Source organism: Varroa jacobsoni, unplaced genomic scaffold (assembly GCF_002532875.2).
Source record: "Varroa jacobsoni isolate VJ856 unplaced genomic scaffold, vjacob_1.0 scaffold_657, whole genome shotgun sequence".
In the NCBI taxonomy this organism is placed as follows: domain Eukaryota; kingdom Metazoa; phylum Arthropoda; class Arachnida; order Mesostigmata; family Varroidae; genus Varroa; species Varroa jacobsoni.
Window position 1 is genome coordinate 13,056 of NW_019213559.1, and position 27,353 is coordinate 40,408.

The window sequence follows — 27,353 nt, forward strand, 5'->3', positions numbered from 1 at the left end:
GCGTCTTCGTCCCGTGATCAGGCGGAGCCAACTAGCGCCTCTGGTCTCGGCTCTATATCGTAGGTATAAAACAGTTTTCGCTACCGCTGTAACGCTGCGGTTCCCTAACGAGAACTGACTGCTGCTCTGCTGATGCGAAGGACAACCTCATAGTCCTAATACTGATCCGTGGTTGTTATACCGGGACGGGAATGGCGGTCACTGCTACTGCTTCTGTGGCTGATGGAGACGCTTCTACTGCAAATGAGTATGCTAAACTTGGAAGATATCTGATAGGGTACGTCAGTAATATTGTTGTTGCTTCCCAAGGTCAATAGCAGTGGTGCGGCCACGGCGTAGCCAACCGGCGAGCTAACGCCGGTCGCTGCATGTGACGCCGGCGTCGCCAATGAATGCGGATAGTGAAAACTTTTCGGTTGCATTTGACAAACAGGGTCACAGCCGAAAACAATCCCAGGCTGGATGTTACAGCGCCCGATACGCCGTAACTTCCGCCTGATGACGCTGTCTGTAGAAATCTGTGTAACAGCATCAGCTGTAGCAGGAGACGCAGGAGTCTGCGATAAAGTCAAGAGAACCACCAATAATAATAATGATCGAGCTTCGGCCCCGAACACCGAGCGCGGCCGGAGATGAGAGGGTGCTCTCGCGCAGAAAAATCGCTAGGGTAGAAAATGAAGACAGAGATGATGAACACTTACAATTAAGCACAGTTCGTACTACGCAACGAATGGGAAAGAACGACGAAGTAATTCGCATTAGCAACAGCAGCAGTAACAACGACGACGACGACGACATCTGGAGCTAGGAACTGACGAGCTATTCCCACAAAACGCTGCGTTTCGTAGTGCGCTTGTTGTAGGCCAATACATTGGCGTAACTCACTGTAGGCGGTGTGATTGTTTTCACAGCTTCATCAATTGTCGCGCCAGTCGTTGAGCGTAAAAAGGCACAGGAGCCGTTGGCAGGGTTAACGTGCAGCTGTGTATGAATGTACGTACATGATCATGATTCCTGGCAGTGTTTTCACTGGGGTAACCGGGATGGTCGCGAGCGTGCTAAACTCTTTATTTCGTCGGAGACGTGTCAGTTTTCTGCGGACGTAATGGCTTGATGCTATTTGTCCTTTTCCGAATTTCAGTTATTGTATACCGATGCCGAGAAGAGATAACAGGAATTGATTATATTCATATAGTAGTTCTACGGTATGTTCATTATAGAAACAAATCTTTGAGCGCCACGCGTCCACAGCGGCTATAGCACGGGTGTTGTGAGCTTTGTTTCTGTAAGGTTTGCTTTCTTTTATACTATCGACAACATCTCTGCATGTGCACTAACTATAATATTATATAGGAGTTTATCTCACGAGAACCGTCTGCTCGGAAACGTTGAGAGATCCTTATTTTTGCTGCTTCTGCTGATAGGTAATACTGGTTAAAGGTGAAAGTAAGGCTCGATAGGCATAATCTACATAGGTCTGCAGTTACTGAACCAGTAGAGTTTGAATGCATTTTTTTGGATGGAAAACGTTCTTAAGGACGGCGACAATGCCTACATACAAAATGCTTGTTGATTGTGTCAGACGATTGGTTACTTCAGCCTTCAGGGGAAACGCTTCGCGTCACATCAACAAACCTACCTAATTGCCTTCTGTTTAGGCTGTACAGAACATGTGGAAGGTATACAATTATTGGCACAGACAAAGATGACCTTGTTAACTATGAATACCCTATGAGCAACATATGTAGTTGTTACTTACTCAACTTATTTGCGGTCCAAATTTCCAAATCGAAGTTTACCATCGCAACTCATGTAACTTTAAATATATGGGCTTATGGACAACAATGACTAAATAGCGTTGCGTCGATGACCGGTAGGCGGCCATGACGGATTCACAAAATAATTCAGTTTAAGAAAAGCGGGATGGGAATGAATCAACACCAAGTTACAACAATTAAACGATTCGCTTAAGTCTATGTGACCGTTGAGGACTTAAGCATCGTCGACTGCCTGTTCGTCCCAGCAGATGAAGCCGCCGATCAGAGCCTTCGAAGGCGAACAGAAGTAAATAGGTTGCAACATTTTCTCTGGACACTTATGCCGAATCTTCTACGGTCCAACATGGGTTTGCCTGCTTATTCATACTCGGGTAACATGTAGCGGTGTAGTTTAATTCTGTTTACGTATATTTACCGTGCGCACGATGCGATAACGGCAAGGAGAAATTCTGCGGTATTAGTAATCGTTCCCGGTCGAGTAGAGGCCCGGTACAGTGATTGGTGTTACAGGAAGTTCCTGCCTGTTTTTCTTTTGTTTTTTTTTATAGAAAGACTAACTTGAAATGAAATAACCACATTGTTTCCTATCAGGCCAGACGACCGTGACAGGTCAGTTCGAAAAACATCGAACAAGCGCTAACCGAACAGCTCGGAGTAACGTATCTATGGCGCATAAAACAGTATAGGATAACGACAAGTTGTCTTTCGAGGCGACTGTAATTACGTAAGGCAGACTGGGCGGCTATTGTTGTTGGTGTCCGTACAGACCACGTTATTGAAGGTGAGTGATTTACACGCATGTACGTATATGATCGAAAACCCGGCAGCGAATACTGCTGAAATTACTATGATATCCCTGATCAACTTGAATGAATGAAGATACATCATAATCTTTACCAACGGAGGATTGATATCCTTGTAGAGTGCGCAGATGCTCGATGTGGTGTTGCTACATTATACAGAAAATGTGTATATATGTAATTTCTGCTGTTGCGGCACTTCAGTCTGAACATTTATTCGATCAGAATAAAAAATAGCTAAGTTTAATCGTTAATTACGCGATGATCAGTGTTCGCCTATCAATACAATGTTTAATACATCAATAGAATTGCCAAGAACGATTCATTCTGCCACTCGACCCCAGTTTCGGGCCGGACAAAATCTACTACCTACACGAGATATACGAAAATAACGTATGTCATCAAGTGGTCGTCCATCTGTCGCCCCACCTCACGAGCTGTGCATACACTCCAAAAACAGGGTGAGCGTGTCCTCAAGCAGGCCTCTCTTATACAATGCATACATCATATTTAGACAACTTTTTGCCTCATCTATCTGTTGACTTGCACCCCCGCAAGTTCTAGAAAAATTCATTTGGACAAATTTACTACTTTTTTTTTTTGCTTTTACCTATAACAAGTACTGCAGCGTCACTAGACGGAGCTTTGTAGTAGAAATAAGCTGTGAATCGTGTGCAATTCCCAAAACCTCGTCTGCCGGACTAATCGAGATAAAACTTCATATCAGCTTGCGCGGATTACCAAGCTGTTACGTCATGAACCTCTTTTTGCTACTGCACGAGCGACATTCGGGAGTAATCCTGTATTTGCACCCAAAACGCCTGTCTCTTCCCCTGTTACGCTTGTCTTTCTTCTGTCCATTTGGTCATTGTGGCAAAGCTACCCTACCGAGTAATTTTTTTCTACGTAAATGTCAGCCTCCTGTTATTACTAAAAACAGCAGATTAAGTCGAGGGTAAAAACACCACCGGACAAACAGATCAGTATTTCAGCATAAACCGCTTTTCGTTCCATAACATTATGATATTATCTTTCGGCGATGATGTTGATCAGCATAATCATCACCGGTACGGAGAGTGATTGAAGCACGCAACGAGCATAACTTCAATGTGACACAATCCGACAATGCCAGCGGTGCCCCCTCGCAAATGACTCACTGATACAAATAACGTGTGGCGTGAGCCTGGTCAGAATACATATACGAAAGCTTGTGACTGCAAATTATGTATAATTTGGTAGTAGGGGCGCGAGAAAGAATACAGGACAAGGAGAGATGTTGGCTTTAAACATGTATCCAACGAAGAAGAAATACCGTCCACGGACGGTTCCGTGTGGTTACTGTTGACCGCATGACGCATTTGAACTTAGAAGCGTTAGCATGTAAGCGGTGCTTACGAAAATAAGATAAATTTTTCCAGGACTAAAAGCGTCTTATCCAATCTGTTTGCTCTGATAAATTTAGAGAAGAAATGGTATAAAGGGATTTCTTTGTGTTGCTGTTTAAATTATGGTCGTAGATGCTGTGATGAGAATTTGGCCTGTTTTTTTAGCTACTGAACTTTACTTTGCTCAAAACCCTAATAGTTGATGGCCATGAACTAAGTGCTATACTAATTTCACGCCGGTTAGTGCTTATTTTAGCAAAATCAAACGGAGTATTTATGCAATGATTTGTCGACCGGTCGCTCTTAGCAAGTTGCGGTTATTGTTTATCGCCTAGAGTGATTGTTTCCTTTGAAGCAGACAGCAATCTTACTTGATAACGGTGTGCTGACAAACGGCACTAAGGTTATTCAGTTCTTAAAAAAACAACAGTGAGGTAATCAGATATAGAACTGTAGAATTTAATATAGAATTATAAAAAGATGGTAAGGAGCGTGTGCTGTCTTCAAAATCAACAGGAATGAATCTGGCTAGTCTTATGGCGAGGACGCCATCATGATAAACTGTACCGTTAGGGAATTGATAAAATTGAAATGCTATTACACACAAACACTAGGAAACTGATCTGATTGATTAAATCAAATATGAGACCCAACAAAATATAAGATCTTTCTAGGACCATAGCCATGTTATTGTGCGTAGCAAGTCTGGGGCGAACCCCTACTTACTTAATAGGTACTTAATAGGAAAACTGGGCCACCAATGATATTGCTATATATTCACATGTAATAATAATTGCAGTAAAATTCAATTTTGTAATATCATTCAAATCATACAAATAATCAGATTACGCCAGTGGATCGTTCTCATCGTAAATCACCGTCCTGATCGTAAAGATATCCGAAGCAAGCCTAAATTGCCCCGGCTAACCCAAGTGGGACAGCTCATAAAAACACTCTGATTACAAGGTAGGCTATCGTACGAAGATCTATCTGCATGTCCATCATTCGATCGACGAGTCACTCAGGAAAAAAGGCGAAACATAATAGACGAAGGCTATCGCAGTTATCCTTCGAATATTTTACCCAAAATTTCTACTGTACTTCAGACTGTTAAAATCTAACAACCGATTTGTCTATTGGAGTGAATTTATCTTGGTTCATCTGTTTGCTGTTAGAAAAAAGTCATATTTCGTAAGTGAACTCCTAGCACATTATTGTTGAATCCGTCGCGTGGACGATTTACATCGGTGCCATAAAATAAGACAAGGAAAAAAATCGCTTACTTTGGTTCTATGCCGTTAATCGCGAAGCGTAAATTATAAAATCGACGATTCAAAGCCCAAACATCTATCTTTAATGATGTCGAGGCGCTGCGACGCTAGAGACCCGAACGAGATTTTTTGGCTTCCAATCCTCCATGTTATACATCTTTGCACCAGTCTTAAGGCTGCAGCCATAAACCTAGGTAAGCTTCACATGTTCAGCTTTGCTACGTCCCGCTCGTGAGTATGGCCTTAGGTGGTGTTTACCAATGCGTCCGCGCAAGCCGTATGGGCAAACGCGCACTGTCGATCAAATTTTCTACTTGAAACGGGTTCCAGGTACGCTAACATGCGATGTCCTTTCAAACAACTCTGATGTTTATCGACTTGACGACCGTAGGGTCGCTAGCTATTGACGCCGGACATATTTAATTGTTTTTTTTCCACAAGTAGTATTCAAACTAACGGCCGTTTAGTTAGTTAACTTTTTCTAAAGGCACTACCTATTCATCTACAACAGCAAAAAATGTCCACTAAATGCAGGAAATCACGTTGTTAATAAAAAAATTAAAAAAAAAAACCGGAAAAAACAAGAATCATGAACTAAAAATGGTCACTGCTATGAAAATCGAGACAAAAATAAAAGCGTTCTTTTTGTCACTTGTTTATTCTAGGCGACCTAGAAAGCGGAAAAAGGTTGCGCCTGGCATTGTCGGACCAAAAAAGGACCCTGATCGTCTTTTCTTTCGATCGTATTTGCCCTACTGCTTATTGCATCCAGTTCACAGGTAGAATTCTAGAGCCGCGAATCATTCGTCAGCCGACAAGCAATGCACCATCGAATGAAAGTGTTCTCGTGACTATCGATGGATAAACGCGTAGACGGCACTGAAATTTAGGTCCACGCCCACCCAGGACTGTCTTACATAGACACACATACACACAATAGATAATCCGTGTATATACATTGTAGTTTTGTTGGTTTTTAACGAGCTACACTTTTTTTTTACTTATAGTAGATCTACTATCATTGTTATTATTCAGATTACTGGACATAACTGATTTTTGCTGTGGTCGCAGCGAAGGTTTTTCAGTGCGGGCAAAGCCGGTGGCCAACCAAGGATGGCACACGAGTAAAAATTTAGTCCCGTCTATTACACCAAACCCCAGTTCGGCTTAAGCCCAGTTACTAACAGTTCTAGTAGTTAGCCATTAGCGCCGGCCGAAACACCCGTCTAATCCGAGGCAGAATCTGTCCTTATAACCCGGGTCTGTATTAGCTCGGTGGCATATATTTGTACATTATTTTTTCTTGCGTAGATTTACATGAGCCCGTGTAATTCTGTGGTTTGTGTAACTCTTGGGTGGCCAAGCAGTATCAGCAACGATGTTAGAACACCAAGCTAAAAGTAGCAATAGTTACTTTTTGGCGAACAAACAAATTCAATGGCAACTACTAGACAGATCTACTGACCGAGTACTTAGCTGAGCTGAGTTTGTTATTACCGTTGTAAGCCCCCCGGGGGCATCGATCGGAGCACCCAAAGGCTGAAGCGCACCAGCATCTCAAAAGCGGCATAAAAATGGCGGCCACACACAAATACACTGACAAATACAGTCGTATTCACACGATGGTAAATACCAATGTTGTTTTACCGCCGTGCCGCTAATCGTCAGCGATTGTTGACGTTCGTGGCTGGCGCCGACCTTAACCGGTCCCACTTCGACAGAGGAGGGGGGCGGAATAACCTTCGATCAATTCTTCGATGATTGAATGTGTGTCGACCCTCATTCGGTCTAAAAATGTCCGTGTATACGATAGCCGCAGTCGTCGGTTTATTGATGATGGTTACTAAAAAATCATCTCGTCCTCGTCGCCTGTTGCTGCTGCTGCTGCTGCTGCTGCAATTTTTAACTTTGTTTTTCTTGTCAGCGAGAAAAGACATTTCGAATCGATCCCTTAATAATGGACCAGCCAGGCTGGTTGGGGATTTCAACAAACGCATATCATGACAATGGCCGATATCGCTATTTAGGCTGCCTTGGCAGTTATAATTGCTGAGTCGGCCAGATAAGAGGACTTGAAAATTGACAGGAAACAGGATCGGGCGACAGCGGATTTACCTAAAAAAAGACGACAAGATAAACGAGCTGTTCGCTGCTTTTAAAAGATATTCCATGATACGATCCGTTGTATCGTTGTTAACAACAAGAAACACCATAAGCTAAGCAAAGATATCCAAGTAGAAGTGTTGACGCAGTGTTACTGCACGAAAGCCCTGCGAGCAGTCTCCGACGGCTTACAAATATAGAGCGAAAATTCGACCTCTGTAAAGGTAATTTTGCGTTACTCAATCGATTCTCGTATCATTTCACTGGTTTTTGGGCGATGCAGACCTTCATGCTCTGCGCGTCGAACCCTATAATCGTTAGGAGGATGGGAAGTCATAGAATTCATGGAATCGAGCTAACACGTCTGAGTCTTCTAATTGAAGCCCACTATAATGTCGTGACGTTCGGGAACGGGTAGGATCGTCTGATCAAGCGGAAAGTTATCAGTTCTACGTCTTTAGCAATGCGACTCTGCCCAGCAAAAAAACGGTATACATATGTATAGATGGGTGTGCGTCTAACACGCGTGACGATGCGGGTGTTTTTTTTGGCTCTCAGTTTCGCACGTGCGTGGGCTGGGAACATAATCAAAGATAGCTAAAAGCAGTTGACCCACATAAAAGTAGGCAGTGACAATTATCAATTAATAACGGATTCTAATTCTCTGTTGTTACCAGCTGCTAGACTACTATTCAAAGGTTGTCGCTGATGTAATTGTTGAATGTTCTTATGGGGCGCATACGACTGGGTAATGAATTTCTGGCTTAACTAGACTGCAATTAAATCGACAATTGATTTTTCCTCGTCGAGTTCGTTCTCCTCGTCTCGCTTCATATCAACAATTTCTGGCCCGTATAGGACATAGTATTCCATTCAAGGTTCATCCTTTTATAATACAATTTAGTAATTGCCACTAATGGCGGTGCACCAAAAGAAGTTCTGAAACAACGAAGTTCCGAGCTGTCGTTAACGCAACCCATTTACTAGTCCAATTGTTCAAGGCCTGTCCTTACAAATCACTTATTATGTAAACGATAGATGTATAATATACGCAAATTGTATGCAAAGTTTTTTCCAGACTCACTGCTGACACTTTCGGTGTATTGAATTATCCCGAATCTATACCGAAAAGCATTATTACGGAGGTCACCCGGAAAGGGGCTTACACAACAATATAAGCCTACTTCAGTTGCCGCTGAAGTCCTCAAGGGACAGGCTTATATCACGACGTGTCGGCCTCAATATATAATAGTACTATGTGTTATTTTCTAATTTTAGATAACTTCAAATGTTCGTAACTTCTTAGCTGGAATTCAGCAATCAGCAGCAGTAGCCATTACTTTATGACTTTCTCTGTCCTTTCTGTTCCGACCTGCACAGACGTCCATGCTTTGCAGCTATCTCCTTATTCGAAGAATATGACTATTGTGCTTGTTAAATATAAGAGATAGGCCGAAGAAAACCAAGAAGAAATAAGCGGGAAAAAATAAATAAGTTACATTATTTGATAAGGGCCGAAGAAAGAAGCTAACAAAGAGTTTATCTAGCGTCTTGCACTAAATTTTGGTTGGCGACAAACGACTCGAATATTTTGTACGACACCGATTGTCGACCCATAGAAGTAAACCTGGCTTGTGGCCTGATAAACGCTAGACAAATGAAAATCCATCGACAGTTCCGGTTATTATGACGATTACTACTGATTTATGTCCATTCGATATGCGGGTCCCGCAATCATTAAATACATAACATTATATGTATACACATAGATATTTTGCCTGATAAAAGTCATCAGTTGTCACTTCCTAAACAGACGATTGCGGATCGAACTCTTCACCATTCAGGCATATAATGCAGCGGTTGGATTTTGTTAGCTAATTAGAACGGCAGTGTCCTTTACGAGCACTGTAGCCAGCTAAAACCTTTCAGTATTAAAACATGAAGATACACTGTTAGCTGTGCGTAATAACATTAATATAACATAAACTATCATAAAAATTGAGTCGATTTGTGTTACATCTGTTTATACGTAAAAACATGGGGAAATCTGTGCTTGATGGCCGTTCATATTACTCACATTGCCGTTGCTATCTATCCGCTTTTTACTATTTCGAAAATTCGAAATTATCCACCAGAAGCCCCAATGAGATCACTAGAAGCCCGGTTCCGTTGGCGCAGCTACAGGCGGCACACGGGTCTTCAGGGCAAACGACACTGTCAGTGGTTGAATCTGCCCCAACGGTTTCATCATTTAGCCGACGTACAACCTGCAAAGGCCATCTTATTTGCGCGTTTCCCTCTTATTACTAGAGTCTGTGGTAATGGCGCTTGTTAGCTTAAATAACATATAACTAGTGAAAAATGGTGCCACGGGGCAAATGCTATGTTTACTAAGGAGCGCATGTGGCTAAGCGGGCCAACAGTGGTAAAAGGAGAAGTGATCTTTCTCGCAGCACCGGCAGACGACGAGATAGCAAGGAAAAAAAGACGAAAAATACTTTCGCACCCTCTAGAAATCCGTTAAAATTGGAAAGGAAAGTTATGATTATTAAGTTTGGCTTCCCTGACTCTGTTGGTTGGACGAGCAATAATAGTATGCCAGATAATTTCTTTTTTTTCTTTTTTTTTTTTTACCAGAAATCGACAGAAAATGAAAAAGCCGGCATTCAATGGAAATGACGGAACAGGCATCCCCATAATCACAATGGAATGATACCTCGTCAAAAATTCGAAGATCAATCCGTTCTTTTTAATGTAGTCCTAGCGCTATGGAAACATTCACTTTAGTCTTAGTACTATAGTAGTCAGTAGCGATGACTAAGCAGACGTATAAAGACCAAGAGAAAACCTTGTCGAGCCTTGGATCGAACATTTCTTCGGTTCGGCTAATGGCGCGTCAATGAATAGGAACCCTGACATGTCAGTCGGTCTGTATATGTATACTATATTCTGATATGCGTGTGTAGTGAATAGTCCCGAACAGGCCTCAATATGACGAATTGTGCTTTTTTTTTTTTGTTTTTGTATCAAAAAAAGTTGACATAACGTGAAACACGGTTATGACATTATTTTGAAGGATGAATGAAAAAAAAAGATGGAATGTTAAGCGTTCTTTTTGGAATACGAATCGTCTCGCAGAACAAATGCATGATCGTGCTGTATATAACTTAATTTTTTGTTTATTGTTACGAGATAGCATTTGTGTCTGTTGTTGAGCGTCTGGCAAAGTCTGTTTGTACTAAGCTACCGGGAAATACGAATGAAATACAATAACACACGATAATAACAGAGGCACGTATCTGCCTGTCTTTACAATGCTCCCCATTGGCCCCATATCTGCTAACGCAAAACGATCCAAATAAAACGTTTCATAAAGTTACAATTAAAGTACTTTACCATACGGTATTCGACTGCTTGTATTGTTAATTATTATATAGTTTATGTGGTGCCTTCACTGGCATAATTTACCTGATCGATAAAGCTATTCCCATCAGTATGAAACGCAGCCTATACGTCGTGCTATGTCTTGGATAACCGTTCGGTGTTAATTTGGTGATTATTTGATTTTTGGTATCTTTTTTTCTACCTATCAAAGATTCAGGCAGCGTATAAGCAAGGAAATGTCAGCGTCCATTACATCCACCTTTTACTATAGCTCTCTACGACAAACGACGATGTTTCCTATTTTGTATCATGTATAAAAAGAGGAAATTTTTTAATGTTATTTTGAAATCGAACCAATCCTCTTTTGATCCGATGGATGTCTCCATTCCGGCTTTTCTCTCCTTGGACAGCGTTGCCTTCGTCGCTCTTTTAAGCCGGCCCTTCGGTCATGCGCTCATTGATTTACGCCGTCAAAGCACTGTCCTCTACTAAACGTTTCGTGTCGAACTCATCAAACCGCCATACCATAATACAGCCAGACACCTTGCGCCTGCCCCGTAGCGATATTTTGACGTGTCATTGAGTCACGCTGATACGGATAAGCGTGTTTATATGCTATAACAAGCATGATAAATATGTATAGACAAATAAATTGATATCGATTGGGTAGTGAGGCTTGTCCGCGCGTCGTGAATGATCGCACGTTACTTTGCAAAGAATTTTCGCCGCAAATCTTAGCCGATACACCAGATTTTAGATATATTAGAAAAACGCCGAAGGAGGTGGCTGGCCAACCAAATACGTGTCACTATAGCAGAAGTGACCCGTATACATACACGTTGCAGGTCACGCAAGGGGTGAAGATTTAACTAATTTCAAATCAAGGCGTGCACGCCATCATTCTTCAAGCTGTGGTCGCGCAGAAGCTGGCAACTTGTACTATGGCGAGAGACTCCAGGGAAAAATCAACAGCAAGTATTATCGAGGGCAACGCAGGGAGGCAGCCGTCTGCTTCAGAGGAGTGCCGGGCCGGGCAACTGGATCTTGTTAACAGCAGTTCCATGACAGTGTTGGGTCGTCGTTGTCTGGGTTAATCTGGTATGACGTCCGAGGCCGATGCCATTCCACCAATAGTTTCCCTGATAGCGGAGATATCGGCCAGTGACGAGGCCTAGCGATCGCTTGATGCAGATATGATTACTACCAACACCGACGTTATAATTTTATAATTAACGACTTTCCTGACTTTTGGCAATTTCGTCAACTAGCATCAGCAGACAGACGTCTGCGACAGGCCTACATTGCTAGGGTCGTAAAACACGCAACACAATTAAGATGCCATCACGTGCCACAGCACACTATGACCGGAACAAAGACTAGAGAAGAACTTTGCGCTAAAGTAGAGTGTACATATTTGGTGGCATTCAGTAAAGAAACACAAACCTAAGCTTGAGAGTGTCAGAACAGCATGGAAACTGTACCTTACATATCCTTGTTTGCCCTTCTTCGGTTTATCATCATAGCAGCCTTTTTCCTTACGTACATTGGCATGCGCAGTGGCTGGTTTCGTTCTTTTTTTCACGCAGCCAATAATATTATTATATATGTATGCCTGCGCCTATACAGTTGCAGTATCACAATACTCACTGGGTTTCAACTGGCGCTCTATTTTCATCCGCATTTTCTATATTATGTAGGAGAGGGATGCGATTCAGCACGACGAGAATGGAAGTGATTGACGCATAGGAATAAAGAAAAAAGAAAAAGAAAAAAAAGATACATGAAGAAATCCCATGCGACGACTGCGAAGGTTCATTCGTTGGCTAAGTACGCCTCGCCTGCTCGATAGTATTATTTGTACACTGTGTGTGGGGAATACAATAGCGAGCGATTCAATGCGGTTCACCCGTTTACGTAGTTCTACGCCAAAAGCTGATAACAGATGGACCAAACAAACACGCAGACCGTACGTCAACTCGTATTTCGTTTATATTAAGCATTTAAGAGACAAAAAACAATTAAGTTGATAGAATCTAAATCCTTCGTCACCAAGGCGGGATATCTATAATAAGTTATCGATTAGTACCTCTGCAATTCAACTGTACGATGTTATAAAAGACGTAGTAAGTTTACAAGAACAAAAAGAGAACCATAGGAGCGTCTAACTTTGGCCTGCTAACTTGAGCTATTTTCAAACGAAAAGTTTGTATCACAGCAGCCCTGTAAAAGGGAGTACTTCTAGGTGTAGCTAGGAAATTACAAAAAAACATCTTAGAAAGTTGAAGATCTTTTAATCTTACGGACTTTTTGCTCATACTTGATGATGCTCATACATTATATTTTCTATGAATATGTATTGTCTACAAAAGCTTCGAGAACATAGGTTTGTGTATATATATAATAATATATATATATTTGTATTTGTATAGGTTGTAATGTCTCTGTCATATCTTTTGCACACTGCTAAGTTACGTATCGTCAAACAACGGTCTGTTTTTCCTTTCATAATTTCAACCCTAACTTCTTTCCCCGAAATGCATAGACGAAGATGAAGCGGCCGTGTAACTTACGTTACCGCCATGTTTGGCTCAGGCGAACGGACCCAATATGAAATAATTTACTGTTATTTATTATAAGATATGTTGTTCTTAACTGCGCGCAAACCAAGCTCATTTTATAGCATCTCTCTATTTTTTGTCATTTTTATAGATATAAATATAGAGGAAACGCATATCTGTTCGTAGATGATGTTATTACCTTAATTAAACGACACCATGGTCGCATATAACGATGTGTCTATAATGTGTTAGGTCGTTACTTCAGTGCAAACGTTTTAGTTTGCTGATTTTAGCCTGGTAACTTAGGCTCGCTACTAAATCAGAAAATAATATACATAGAAGAGACGTTAGCTTTATTCTTTGTCCGAACTGGATTGCATTTAACAAGCAATTTTATTATTAGACATTTCACTCAAAGACCCAAGAAGTTGCCCTGCGACCCAATACTGCCTCTAGAAGAAACGCTAGAAACAGAAAAAAAAATTAGCCGAAGTTCGACGCCCTAACGATAGTACTATCTGTTAATGAGAAATTATAGTCACAGTCTTCACGGCTAGAGACTTAAATTGAAACCTGTCTTGAATTTGTGTGCGCGTGATACGGTAAAACGCACTCGATTTAGTATATAACAGAGATGAGCTATATAGTATACGCCATTAAGAACTGAAATCACACCGAAGCCAAAATTAGAGACTGTATAGTGGAAATTTATACAAAAAGTGGCCTCTCGGTGTACAGGTTAATTTGGTGTTATTAATGATGACATTCATTTGAAGATGTAGCGTATTTCCGAGTTATGAAACTCGTTAAATGGCGTACTATACCAAAGCTAGCCCGAAAGCTACTAGCTATTTTAGGCCTAATGTCTTCTGTTGCATTTCAGATTTTTTTAGCACAGACAAGACAGAAAAATAAACCGAATAAAAATCCCTGTGTGACGTGCGTATACAGTGAAGAACGTCACCCGGAAAGCGCACGAGGTAGGTTATTTGCTGATTCTCGGTATCAGGCTATGGTCAAGTTGGGCCTATTTTACTGAGGCAAAAATCGGGCAATGCTCCTGTTGTTGTTGTTGTTGTTGTCGATATTTGTACCAGAATGAAACCCAAACCGATGGGTAGTTTTTAGTAGATTACTGACCTGAAGCACCAGGCCGCTCACCACCTATTCTTCACTGATCAGTGTTACTCATGATCTCTACCCTTCGAAGCCTAACTTTTTACTCCTCAGTACCTGATCCTCCTTGGCTCCTCCACACGTCAAAATACCGGAGATCTGGACGTGTTGAAGCGTCGAAGTATTAAAGTACATGTAAAGCCGGGGTTGCGCAACGGCTGAAGACATACTAAATACAAAAGGTCAGAGACTAGTGCAGTGAGAATATCGGGTCTCGAGAAGTCGGTATATGATTACCCTAACCGTTTACCAGCCGCTCAGGAATCGCCTAAGAAAGGCGAGAACAGCGAAAGAAAGACAAGTCCATACCGTTTACAGCGCAAAATTTAGCGATGATTCATGTAGTGTCAGCAACGCTACATATGAAAAGAATATATTTATGAAAAGAAAAAAACAAACTCATCTACACATTCGCTATGCATGTTAACTAACTGGTCTGCAATGGTAGCCAAGGAGCCGCTAACCCCCCTCACTAGAGGCGATGACCGAGAAAGAACCAATAAATAAACACCAAACATATATGTATATATGCATAGAAAGAGCTCGACAGAGTGAAGAATTGTTGCAGGTTGCTATGTAAGTGACAGCTCTTTTGGCTTCTCTGTCATACCTCTGTTAACAAAAACTTTATAGATGTTTAGAAACAAACATCGTTTAGTTGGGGACCACCGAGGTACAATAAAAACAGCAGCCGCAGCAACAACAACAATAACAAATGAAGACAAAAGGAGAAGCATTAACTAGGCAGTAGCACGATTCTGTGCTTTTGCACTGCCACCTTTGCGGCCGCTAGAGCCATTGCTGCCGATAAAAACAAAGCGTAAAAATGACGCAGAGAAAAAAAGTTACCGGGAACTCTTTGCTGGGGCAATCGCTACTATGGCGGGTGCTGTCCTAAGCCCTTAAGCGCAGTTTTTCTTAAGAACTCAAGTTTCTGTATGTGTTTGTAGGTGTATGCCTCCGTATGCGAATGTGCACTGCTGATACAGGCTATAATTGATACGGTATTTTGTTCAGGACTATAGCAAGTATAGTAGGATTAGTAGAAGTCGGAGGAAATACGAAGCTGAAACCGCCACCGGGGCAGCGGAAAGCAGAGGCAGATGTTGAAGGGGATAGGGGATTTTTTTAGAAGCAGTAGCAAGATTTGAACGAATCGTGATAGAATGTCGGACGATTTCGCTTCGCAGTCGTCCGACATCTCGGCCATGACTGAGATGGCACTATGCTTTCTGACCATAGCTGGAGTCAGAACTATGCCTCTACGATCTATAACGAGGTGATTATTTTCAACCGCTCAGAATGACAGACAGCGGGTGACAAGTGCTTGTTTCCTCGCAGCCCTCGTGTCATCAGTTACGACATTATATTGGCTTACGGTCAGCGCTGGCACGTGATGGCCGCGGTTGTAAAAGTGGAAACTCTTTGTTTGTTGTTGTTGTTAACGTTGTCGGTTCCGCGTGGTCGTAACGATTGCCTGTGATGTCATGCTAATTATCTATGCCGTCCGAAATGATCCTGACAAACTTGGGGCCAGTTGAACTGTTGGGCTAAATATAAGAAGAAAGTGCAAAAATGTCAGGGCAAGTAGCTAAAATGGTGATCAACGGCGAGAAAACGATGCTCTATGTTCATAACTTGATACCACGACACAACTCTTTATGAATAATTATCGAAGAGGGATAAAAAACGTGAACTAATCTCTCTTTTTTAGTTTATATACGTTCATTCAATTTAATAAGATCCTTTAACAGCTAACACGCAAAAGCATAACGTGCTTGCGCGTACCCTTATGCGGCTTGGTCTGCTTATTGATGCATCTATAACGTGAGGTGAGCTTCTTATATTTGTTTTCATCACTTCATTTCATTTGCATGACGGACTTCAACTTGAACGTTTGGTCGAAGCCTGTCGGCCAGATCAGATCCACTGTCCTAATTTTTATTTAGGCCTTTTTTTCGATATTAGTATTGTTCGAGTTCAATTATATAAATCTGCAGTAACGTCCATGTTGTCAGCGACATGCTGATCGGCAAACGAACTGTCAAATAATCACATATTTGCGTGGGCTGCTCAGAGCAATATATGGTAGAATATCTTATATATGCACAAATATTCTGAGTGCATGTAGGTACCGGAATCAATTCTTAAAAAAAAGCTCCTGGAATTAGAGTAGGCCTGCGAGTATCATATCGTAAGCTGCAGATCCGTCCGTATCGACAGTATCAAACGCGACGAAGGTCAACTGATGGGAGTTCAGACGGAAAGTAAATCTCAACGGCCATGTCTACATCAACGAAATTAGGTCATAAAGTCAGTAGCATCAACTGAATCAGCAGAATGCTACAATCGCAGCGTTCTCCTGTACTTACCTATTAACTTTCTACAGAGATCTACTCATAGTACGTTCAAATAGATGCCTGAGACTCTCCTCCTTCGACTCAAAACCCACCAACAAGATAACAATCACCACCATTAATTCGTATGGGTGTATAAATATCAACCGCGTCCTCACCTCCAGCTCCTTTTCCCATTAGCCGGCCATTTTACACCCCTTATCAATACAACGGCGACCACAACCAGCATATCTGCTTAGAACTATGATTACTGCAACTAAAAACGACTGTTACGCTATCAACGGACACTGTACTATTACCCGGCTCGCCAGCCAACGAGCCAATTCGGTCTACTGCATCGACTCAACGTCCCGCTAACTGCAGATCCGTGTGCACGTTATCAAACCATAATGGCTCGTATATTGTATTACCCTTGGTACAGCTTCGCTTATCGGCCAATGACAACTGTATAGGAAGAAGCTGGGCCGTTGTGTGTTCCTGTTCTACGACTTTACCCGATCTGCCAGCGGCGGCTTTGGCTGGCGTCTTTGATAGCAGCCACGGCGTGATGCAGAAACTTCAGAATCCGGCGCCGTACCAGACGATGGCGTAGGAGTAACGGCCAACGATAACCGTAACGGATAATGCCTGTATTGCTTTAAAGGGCAGGGAGACGCCTAGAGGCCATTTGAGCGTTATTGAATATGTGCAGGGTGAAGCAAAAATGTTCTGAGAGCTCGAAGACAGAATTGCATAATTTGAGAGTTTTCATTTCTCAGAGTGGCAAGGAAGAAACATGCAACATAAATATGTTAGGTGAGAAAACTGCTTTAGCGAAGATTTTTAGACCATCAAGTGACTAATTTCTATCTATCTAGAAGCTTCCGCCTCACGCTGCTCTGTGTTTGCGTACCTATTGTGCTGGACAAATAGCCCGGTTGTAGTATCTACTATAGCTGTACGTACAACGTAGGCGCGCTGCGAGTTCTTTTACTTATCCCTGAACAGAAAAACTTCCGTCGTCGCAGCATAAGCCTCCCCTTGCTAACCTGAGCCTTAATTAGGCTGCTAGAAGCTGGACAGAGCCGAATACCTCGATCAGTCGTTATACCACATTTTTCTAACCTATTACGAATGCAACGTAGCCAGTATGTAGAGAAGAGGTTGCGAGGAAGGCAATTGTGGCCGGACAGTCATAAAGGTCACACGATTGTACCACACATCAGTGTATACATGCATAGAAAATGATCACATATTCTGCCTTGCTGTTGAGTGATACCCGCCAATTAGGGTCGGCTCTTCCTGCTGTATCACCATATGATAATGTTTTTGAAAGGACGTTCAATTACTCTGTTCAGTAATACGAATGTTTCACATACTTCCCAGGATAATCTCTGTAGATGTCAGCATTTTCGTATGTTCGGTAAATTCGGAGTTTATCTAAGTTAAGGGGTCCCGTCGCGTTTGTGTCAGCGTTTGCGTGCAGCGTCATCGCATCAGTCCAAGCCGTACCGCAAAAGTTGACGTTTCCGCTATTACATGCAAAGGTCATAAACACGTTCAAGGTCAACGAAGACTGTCAGATTACGGATGCTGTAAATCTAGCGGTGAGCATTGCAACAAGGCGATGGTCTTCTGCAGTTGTTCGAGTTTTCTGTGTCGTTTCCGTTCGCAGTGGCGACGAAGCACCGCGCGGGATGTTGCAGCGAACGCTTGCGCCTAGCGAAGACCATCATCATTTTACGCTTTTCGAATAGACGATATGTAGTGCAATGATGGTAAAATTAACTGATATTTAGGTTGCGGTGGTAAGCATTCGCAGTGGAGAGCTTCCAGTTTTCCACCACTTAGCCCATACAATATTTGAGTCGTTCTTTTTTTGGAATCATTCACAACAATACATTATAAGCAGAACAAATGAAAATTTACAATGAACACAAAAAGGCACGGATTTCCTTGAACGGTCCAATACAGTTTCGTATCCCGCTGTAACTTCTTTTAACATGAACCCTCATATGCACATACCCCGATTTCGCTTGCTTATTCTCGTCCAGTCATCACAACGCGAACCGGAAGTGCCTATCCGTCCTCTGTGTAGTCACCATCTGTCCAGAGTCGTTACTTGCAAATTCACCATTTTTAACATAACAATAACATCGTATGTAACCAAGTGAGGAAACACCCCCTTGGCGACAGATGGCGTTACCGTCATCCCTGATAATCATCACCGCTTCCACGGCCATCGGTGCCAGTGGCGGCCATAGCACTGTCATACTATTATACCCATCACCAGTAAACTGGTGGCTACGCATTAGTTTCATACTTGGACTGTTAATTTATAAATCGAACCTCACTGAATAACTGTGAAAGATTATGATGCTACTATATATGTTGCATCAGCCAAAGCTTAAGCGTTATTGAGACGTACAAATATGTTTCATTTGTCGCGCCATTGTTGTTATTCCCAGCCGCCTTGAACCAATTTGACTTTTTGATTGTCTGTTGACCAACGTCTAAAAATAATTGTTTGATTGACCCGTGGGCGTTCGTCCTCGCCATCGTATGGTTGTTATTGGTCATTTCATGTTGATGCTGCTGTGTCTATTATTGGTGCAGCTCTCGGGGTTGTTACTTACAGCCATAACGATGCGATTTCTAGAAAAAAAAAACCTACCAATCAACTGTTAACTGATTGTTTATGGTGGCGTCCCTGTTCCTCTGTATGTATGCCGTGGGTCCTTCGGAAATCATGGCTTCCCACAGCAGACCAAATATTTTTCATATCTAGTTTCCTGATTGTTCCTGACAAGTCGTTTTTTCCACTGCTGTCGTCAAATCAAGAGCATTTAACTAAACGAAGCTTGGGACTGCAGTCAAATCTGCTCAGACTAATAAGTCAAAAATTTCTCGATCGTTTTGGAGGTTTTCATTGCGCATCTGTCTAAGTAGTGGCAGAGTAAAATGTAATAAAAATTAAATTAGAATTAATTAGCTCCGTACTGTTTATGCAATTTCGTTATTTCTAATTACAACTCCGTTGCTGAAGTGTTGATGTTACAGCAGCGGTCTAGTACGAACGGGTTAGACCATGAAGCACGGAAACGCCCTAAATCAGTACCTTCCCTCTATGTGATAGGGAATAAAGTTATTTGGTCTACATTTGTCATCTTCGCGCAAAGCTACGATCAATCTCTGTGCTTTCGGAGCAGTGTGGATCGCTCCACCCATCGACCGATGTCGACTTCTTACCACGCTCAGAGCTTGCCATACGCATTACTAAGCGCGTGCACTTAATGAGACCAACGTAAATGTGAGCCACAGTGTCGTCCAGAGAGTTGGAAGGGAGAAAAGCGCGTTCACATCTGTGCTTAGGTGGCGACAAGTTCACGCGACAACAAATACTAACCTTGCGCGTGCGTGCGACAGCATGTGAGGTTTACGTTTTGACTGAGATGATCCGGCAATTCGGGTTAACTGATCTGACCCGTTTGACCAGGTTCAGCTTGTTTCTTCTTTCTAATGAAAGATTCTACCTTTCGTGATGTTTAATTCTATTTTGACCACTGAAGTTAGAATTATGTGTTTCGTAACGTTTCGTCAGGTTTTTCATACAGCGTAGAGTCACACATGTGCACCCAAATCAAGGGATATTTCTAATAGCGAAGATAAAGAAGGCTAGTTCTAGGATATTTCGTTGTTGCACGCCGGTTGCGGAAGGAATGACGCGTCACGAAATGGGCGTGACGGTCAAAATCAATGAGGAGTCATGAATACGACCTGCACTTGACTAATTCAACATCTGATCGGGGACGAGTTGTTGAATACAACGGCACTACTTGGCAAAATGACAGGCAGCTGGTCGCAATGGCGTACACACACGCCCACAAACACAAAGGCAAAGAAGCATAAAGCCCTACTAAAAACGTATCCGAAAACCACCCCCGATACGATCGTTCGACAAAAACGCTACGAGAGAAAAATGCCTTGTTTTCTTTTCATTCAGTGAGGGAGAACAGAGGGAAGATAACTCTTTATCGGGCGAAATGAACCGTGAAGCTGGTCGAACAGAGTGAGGACGAAGTATGGATAAATAGAGTAATTGTTTATACCCGAAGAGAATCGAACGAAAGAAGTAAGAAAAAAAAAAAAAAAAAAACGCAGAGGATAAACCAAGATAAAGACTTATCGATGTATGACAAGTAAAAAGAAAGCTACCGTGATTCTAATCGCTGTTTCGCCAGAGGAAGACTGAAAAGCCCATAACATCCGTTTGCGATTGTATTTCCCAAACAGAGACTGCTCGAGAGGCAGGGAGGCGTGGGGTCCCAATGTCACTTAACGGGACCCTGTAAGATCAAACGAAAGTCAGACGAAGGAAAGGAATATTGAGGTAGACTCATCAAGGGTTTTTTGTCCTTCACCGAAGAAACACCTATGCTCCGATATATAACTTTCTTCGCAAGTATGGATCGACAACAGATACTTTTCTTATTATGACTTGATTATTAATTAGGCGTTAACTTGCGTCGTAGTTGCTGTTGTGATAGGAAAAAAGTTACTCGTTGTTTGAAGACGTCTTCTAAGTGTGTAAATTACCTGCACTATAGATGACTAGCAGTCAGTTGTTTTCTATCGATATGTATCTGTCAGGGGAGTGTGGCAAAAATATGAGATCCAGTAATGTAATACTAAATATTCGTACGTTCGGTCAGATTTTGCCGACGTAAACTGTATAGATAATAACGGCCGGCAAAAAGACTCGAATAAACGGGCCTGAAGGCACTCGTATATTGCATATATTAACAATTCTTTAGCGTTGTAGCGCTGTTTCACTATGAAATATGGATTAAGGGGCTTGGCGCAGCCTGCGCCATCTATGTTCCATTCTGCAATAGTCTGTTTTGTCTATTATAATGTGAAATTTGATGTTCACTATGGCGCACTGTTTCGGGCCTATCGATAGCCAGGGACTATTACAAAGGACCGATATATATATACGTACGCAACAAACAACGAATAGAGAATACTGTGCGTGACGTGGGACAGTGCAACGTTTATATTCGTAGCAAGGGGCATCCAAAAACCGCTAAGCTGCAATCCATAGATCAGCAAAACTGATGTAATTACAGGGGCTATCCGGTACCCTGATAAAGTAAGCTGATTTATGCACGACATTCTGTGTATTATATCAGAGAGGGTGTGGGATAGATCTGCGGAAGAGTGAGGCAGTGCCCAATTTCTTAAAGATCGTGAAGTGAACAAAAAATTGAACGGCACGATAATAAATCACTTGATTTTTAGCTTGTCATTTTATTGTTATTTTTTTTATTGATCAACTACATTATACGTTCGTTATGCTGACATTGTCGAGGGGCATCGAAACGGCATGCAGGCTTCGTGTACAGGCTTCTTTTTGTGTACCGCCTCAGAAGAGAATAAATATTTGCCCTTCTTTAGGAATGATGTGGTCATTTAAATGTGATAAATACTTGCAGCTTATGTGCTTCGGAGCTGATGTATTATTTTCTGAGCGACAAGTAGGAACACCTTAATGCCAACAGCGCAATGGTGAAAGCTTGCAACACGAAAATTGTTCAGTGTTTTATTTACGGTCTACAAATATTTCGTATTTTATTGGGACGACGTCAACAAACTGAGAGGCGGACCAATTAATATAGAAGGCGCCCCGTGCTTAAAATTGCACGAGAAAAGATAACAGCTGCTATTAGGGCTTTCGGCCCTTTGTTTGTCTATTTCTATTGTTATTAAAACCGATATTCGTAGCTAACAGAACGGAACGACAGAAAAACGAGATAAACAATAAAGCATGGACGAGTAATGTTCTAATAAATTCTATCCAATGGTTGTTGGGTGAAGCAAGCAGCGGGAAGAGGGATCAATAGATCCGAGGTTTTCTTCTCAGAAACATTTGGATCATTGGAGTGTTTTAATGACTATTCGATTTACCTCGAACTTTACTAAAGACCAATAGTAACTTTAATATAAAGAAAGATAGGGACCATTTTATCTGTTTGGCAGGTCCGCTTGAGCATGCGATTTCAAGCAAGGTGGTCTGCTACGCACAAACCTGCTTGACTGAGAATGAACTAAAAGTTCAAGTGTCAAGACGTAGATGAATTTTGCACTTCATGAAAATTCTATTAACTCGACAAAAAAACATTTATAATTATTGAGTTCCATATATTAGTTTAAAGCAATAAAAAATTCCTACAATGACAGCACTGACTGCTGATCGACTCAGCGTGACCCCTGACATTTTTTTTTCTTACATTCCAACGTATCCAACAAACATTTATTATTATCCTTAATCTTAATTTTTAGTTCGTCACGTAGGCTCCGCTTATTTTACGAGACACGGCTCGCGTATTGATCGCCGCGCGTTCACTGACCGTCCACGAGATTTAGTTTTCCCGCTCTTACCAACAAAATCCATCTTACACCGCTCAAATCAAACGTTACGTGCAAACACGGTACGAGCCTATTTCATCGCCTATGCACGCCATCGGAACAACGACCACCAGCAGGCATCTTCATTACGCAGGTGCTATTGAGACACCATTGGTTAAACTACACCAAGCCAGTCAAATGTGTCTCAATATGTTTATTATACCGCTGTCTCCAGCCATCATAACGCCGCGTTTCGCTGGATTCGCTGATGAATCAAAATCGGCTGTCAGGGGTGCTACCCCCCTTCGTAGTGTTCGGACCCTTCAGATGCCGGTGGTGGAAAAGGCAACGGCGGACGGGACTGGTACACAACGGAAATCTGCCTATGTTTATATGAGTATTCTACTACAAAATGGCACAATTGTCGTTCGATCTTCTAAATCTAAAAATCATCGGAGGAGTTGTCGAAAGCGGCAAGAAGAAGATCAAAAAGCGTGTTTCTTTAATGGTGGGATAATATTAGTTGCTGTTTTTGCTGCCATGTTACTGCAACGGGGGATCCGGTGACGTTGCCGGGCACTGAACCGACAATGATTTTTCTGCACGGCGTAACATGTAAGTGTGCAATTGATCATCAAACGGTCATATGATGATGGACATCGCCTAACACGCTTGGACCAGAGCCGTCAGGATTGCCCGCATGAGCAACATGCGTCGCGACGTTTAGGTATAGCCGAAGTAACCATTTTAATGTTAGGACAATGCCAATATTCCGCTTTTCCCATACTCGGCCCTGAGCCGATCTGAAAACTAAACCGAGTCAGCATAATTATAATATTACGACTATGATTTCAATAATTTACTTTGTGCCGTGTGGACGCAATTGCTTCTAGTAGGGTCTGAATGATAAACGAGGGCACGAAAAGCATGTAATTGATATCTAATTCACACAGCAGGAAGCTTACAAACTATGAAGTATTAAAAGGTTGTCAACTAACAGAGAAAGTAGAGATTAAATACTGTGAAATTGAAGATGAGCGATTTTTGCAGGGGTTAAATAACAAACGGTTTATATAGAATTTAGTTCATTACGGTGAGCAGAAGCTATCGTATTATTGCTATTGTGAAGGTCGTGACCGCAATTAGCCTACTCGTATAATCCAATCGTTAGTAAAGTATACGGGATCGATATAGAATATTTGTTCGTTGTTTTCAAAGGGGAATATATCTATAACACTGAGGAGTTTCGCGCGAAAGCTGAACAGTATTCACAAACGCAAGGGCTACTTTAATGACAAACAGTTCTATTTGGCTATAAGCGAATAGGTGGGATTTGTAGAATTCTTAGAAACGGCCTTTAAAGTACATTGTTATTGGCTTTCCCCATTGTCCAGACATGTATCGACCTTGATTTGCCAATACACAGACACCTACAAACAGACTCCAAAAAAAACTATGTACTCTATGTTTAATTCTTTCAACACACACAAGTATGTTTGTATTAGCAAACAGATTTGACTGGATTCCTTAATCCTTGCCCAAGTATAGTACGACGTAACGACGGTCTATTATCTTATTTTATTTCAGGTAACCGCTCGTAAACCAGGTTAGACGTCCATCTACAAGTATTTGGGATACTTGCAACGTAAAAATCATATGATTATGACCTTCTCTACGCCATTTTATCATATTACTTCGTGCCTCAGCATACCCCATAGTAATATCTTAGACAGTCATCGCTTATCTGTTTGGGCAATAGCTATTTTTTGTGGGCTATTTTATACGCACTTTATTTCACTGGGTACAATACACGTTCAAATAAAAATGATCACACATCTGTAAAAGCAGGTGTCCTCGGGGTCTCATTAACAGGAACGGGGATTCTTCGATGCTATCCAACCGATCTGATATTAGCTCGAAGTGATCAATAAAGACCAATGTCACAGTTTGAAATAAAGTAAGGCCAATAAACAAATCGTCTTGCTTCAAATCTATTGTTTTCTCCTCATTAGAGATTCTAGCGTGGCCTAAACTGCAAGCCAGATTGACGTGTTTTTTTAAACCCCTTCATTATTTGTCTACTTTCGACGTCTCTGCTGGCAATTAATGCGACAAACTGCAACAATATAGAAGTATATTTTAAATTAGCTTGGTTACGCGACGGCTAGTATTAACAATGGTTTGTCGTACCCCTTCTATGTTATTTGTATTGGTTTATGATCAGTTGGGGTGAAGGTACACGGCATTTTATATGAAGGTGAATTATCAGGCAGTAATTGCTATCGTACAGATAATAGTTTTATTTAAATAATAAAAAAAAAAAATAAAAAAAAGGACCTCGTCCAAGCAAATGCTTGCGACAGCGATTTTTATGTCGGTTCGATGATATGACGCGACTGCGTGTTCCTTAACCTGATTGATCGAAACGGCCTACAAGGGGCAGAATTGAGGCCTGCTCTGTGCAGTTGTGTAACGAAGTTAAGTATTTTAAAGAGAAAATCTTTACAAAAAAATACCAGCGTATATTTTATTAAAACCACATAATTTCATTTGTGTAATCCATTAAGTTTTGTTTGACATCTACCTTTGCTAGTACAATTCCTTCGATAGGTCACCTATTGATGAGCCTATTAGCAATGTTTATGTTTCGGCGGCTCAGGCACTAGTCCATTTTTATATCGATACGTATCAGTTCCAGTGCTTACATTATGCGTTATGATGTATGCTGTTTATGTTTTGCCAACGAATCAGTTCCTTTCCCCTTACTAGTGTTGTCCACCGCGCCGTATTCTGACGTAAGATCATATGCTAAGAGAATTTCTTAAGTTAACAGAAGTTAACTAGGGCAAGCCATTAGTTTTTCCTACACTTCACGTTACACGAATCATGCATTTCATCACGGTTACACAGGCACTAGTGCATCTTCGCGTGCAGCCATGTGATAGAACGGCACGTCTGGTAGATCCGAAGCACGAGGTCCGTGTGAGACCTTAGAAAGAAATACCATTTTTGAAAAAACAAGTTAATAACAATGCACAGACTTGACTGTTTAATTTGCACCCACTTTGGATTGGTACGTTGATACAACAAATTGGTAAAATTATCGAATCTATACCTAAACCATTCAATACTACTATTATCATCAATCCATTTCCTGTCCCGCAACGGTAAAATATCACTAGATATTTCTTCTTCCCTTCTATATTTCCCTAGTACCATAGTTAGCTAGAGTACTACTTTAGCATAATTCACATTAGGGGCTTGCTGTCAGCTTCATAGTATACGGCATTAGTATTTTTTCATTAGCCTGATTTGATGCTCCTGCCTAGCTAGAAATACTGTTTGCCCCTTCATTTATAAATGCAAACCAATATTGCCATTCGCATTAACCATATAGTGAATTTGAGGTACGTGAAGGAGTAAACAGCGGGGTAATACTATAACATCATATACACGAAAAAGTCTGCAATAGAACTTTGTGCACTACTCAGCTTCCTTCGTGATTTAATAACGTCCGACTGGCCTCATGAACAAAGTAGCAGTCGAAGTCGTAACCACAGCCCCCTTATTGACCGTGTTAATACTAAATATGTGGGCCTAAAGTGAAAAAAGTTCACAACTTAATAACTCTGTTAGTGCTCATAATAATGACAATAATCATACATTTCCTCCGTAAACTTATACGTTTGTCTTTATCACGCTGCTACAAAATGGGCAGCATCTCTCAAGATCTTGAGATGTTCATGTCGAGACTCTTCACTTACCTTTACCCTTTTCCCCTGGTTAGAGTGTCTTCAAACCGTTACACCAACCAACATATCTGACCGTCCACGCGACAGTCTCATAAATACAGTCTATTCGAGCAGGAGCGGCAGTTGTAGCGCAAGACAACGGTCATAGCGAAATCATAAAAACCTACAAACGCCGATACCAGTGAAGATCCGGTAACGCAACATGGGTTCCCATGACCATTGTATGAATGTGTTATGGCATAATCCGCATAACGGCTACAATCTTCACTCTTGTATTGTGCCCGCAGATAGAGCGAGAACAAAAGGAACGAAGCCAGAAAGGGTAGAGCGAGATATAAAAAAATATCATGGGCACATTGGATGCTGCTTCATGAACGTCACTCGAAAACGAAAGCACGGATT

The 27,353-nt window shown here is 41.6% G+C and overlaps 1 long non-coding RNA gene across 1 annotated transcript; it reads left to right on the forward strand.

Annotated features, from left to right (window-relative positions):
• The first annotated feature begins 2,299 nt into the window (after positions 1-2,299).
• LOC111262401 (uncharacterized) lies at positions 2,300-25,532 on the forward strand. Its single transcript, XR_002681590.2, has 3 exons — positions 2,300-2,559; positions 5,900-6,013; positions 24,787-25,532. It is a non-coding gene; the product is annotated as an uncharacterized LOC111262401 (long non-coding RNA).
• Positions 25,533-27,353: the final 1,821 nt, after the last annotated feature.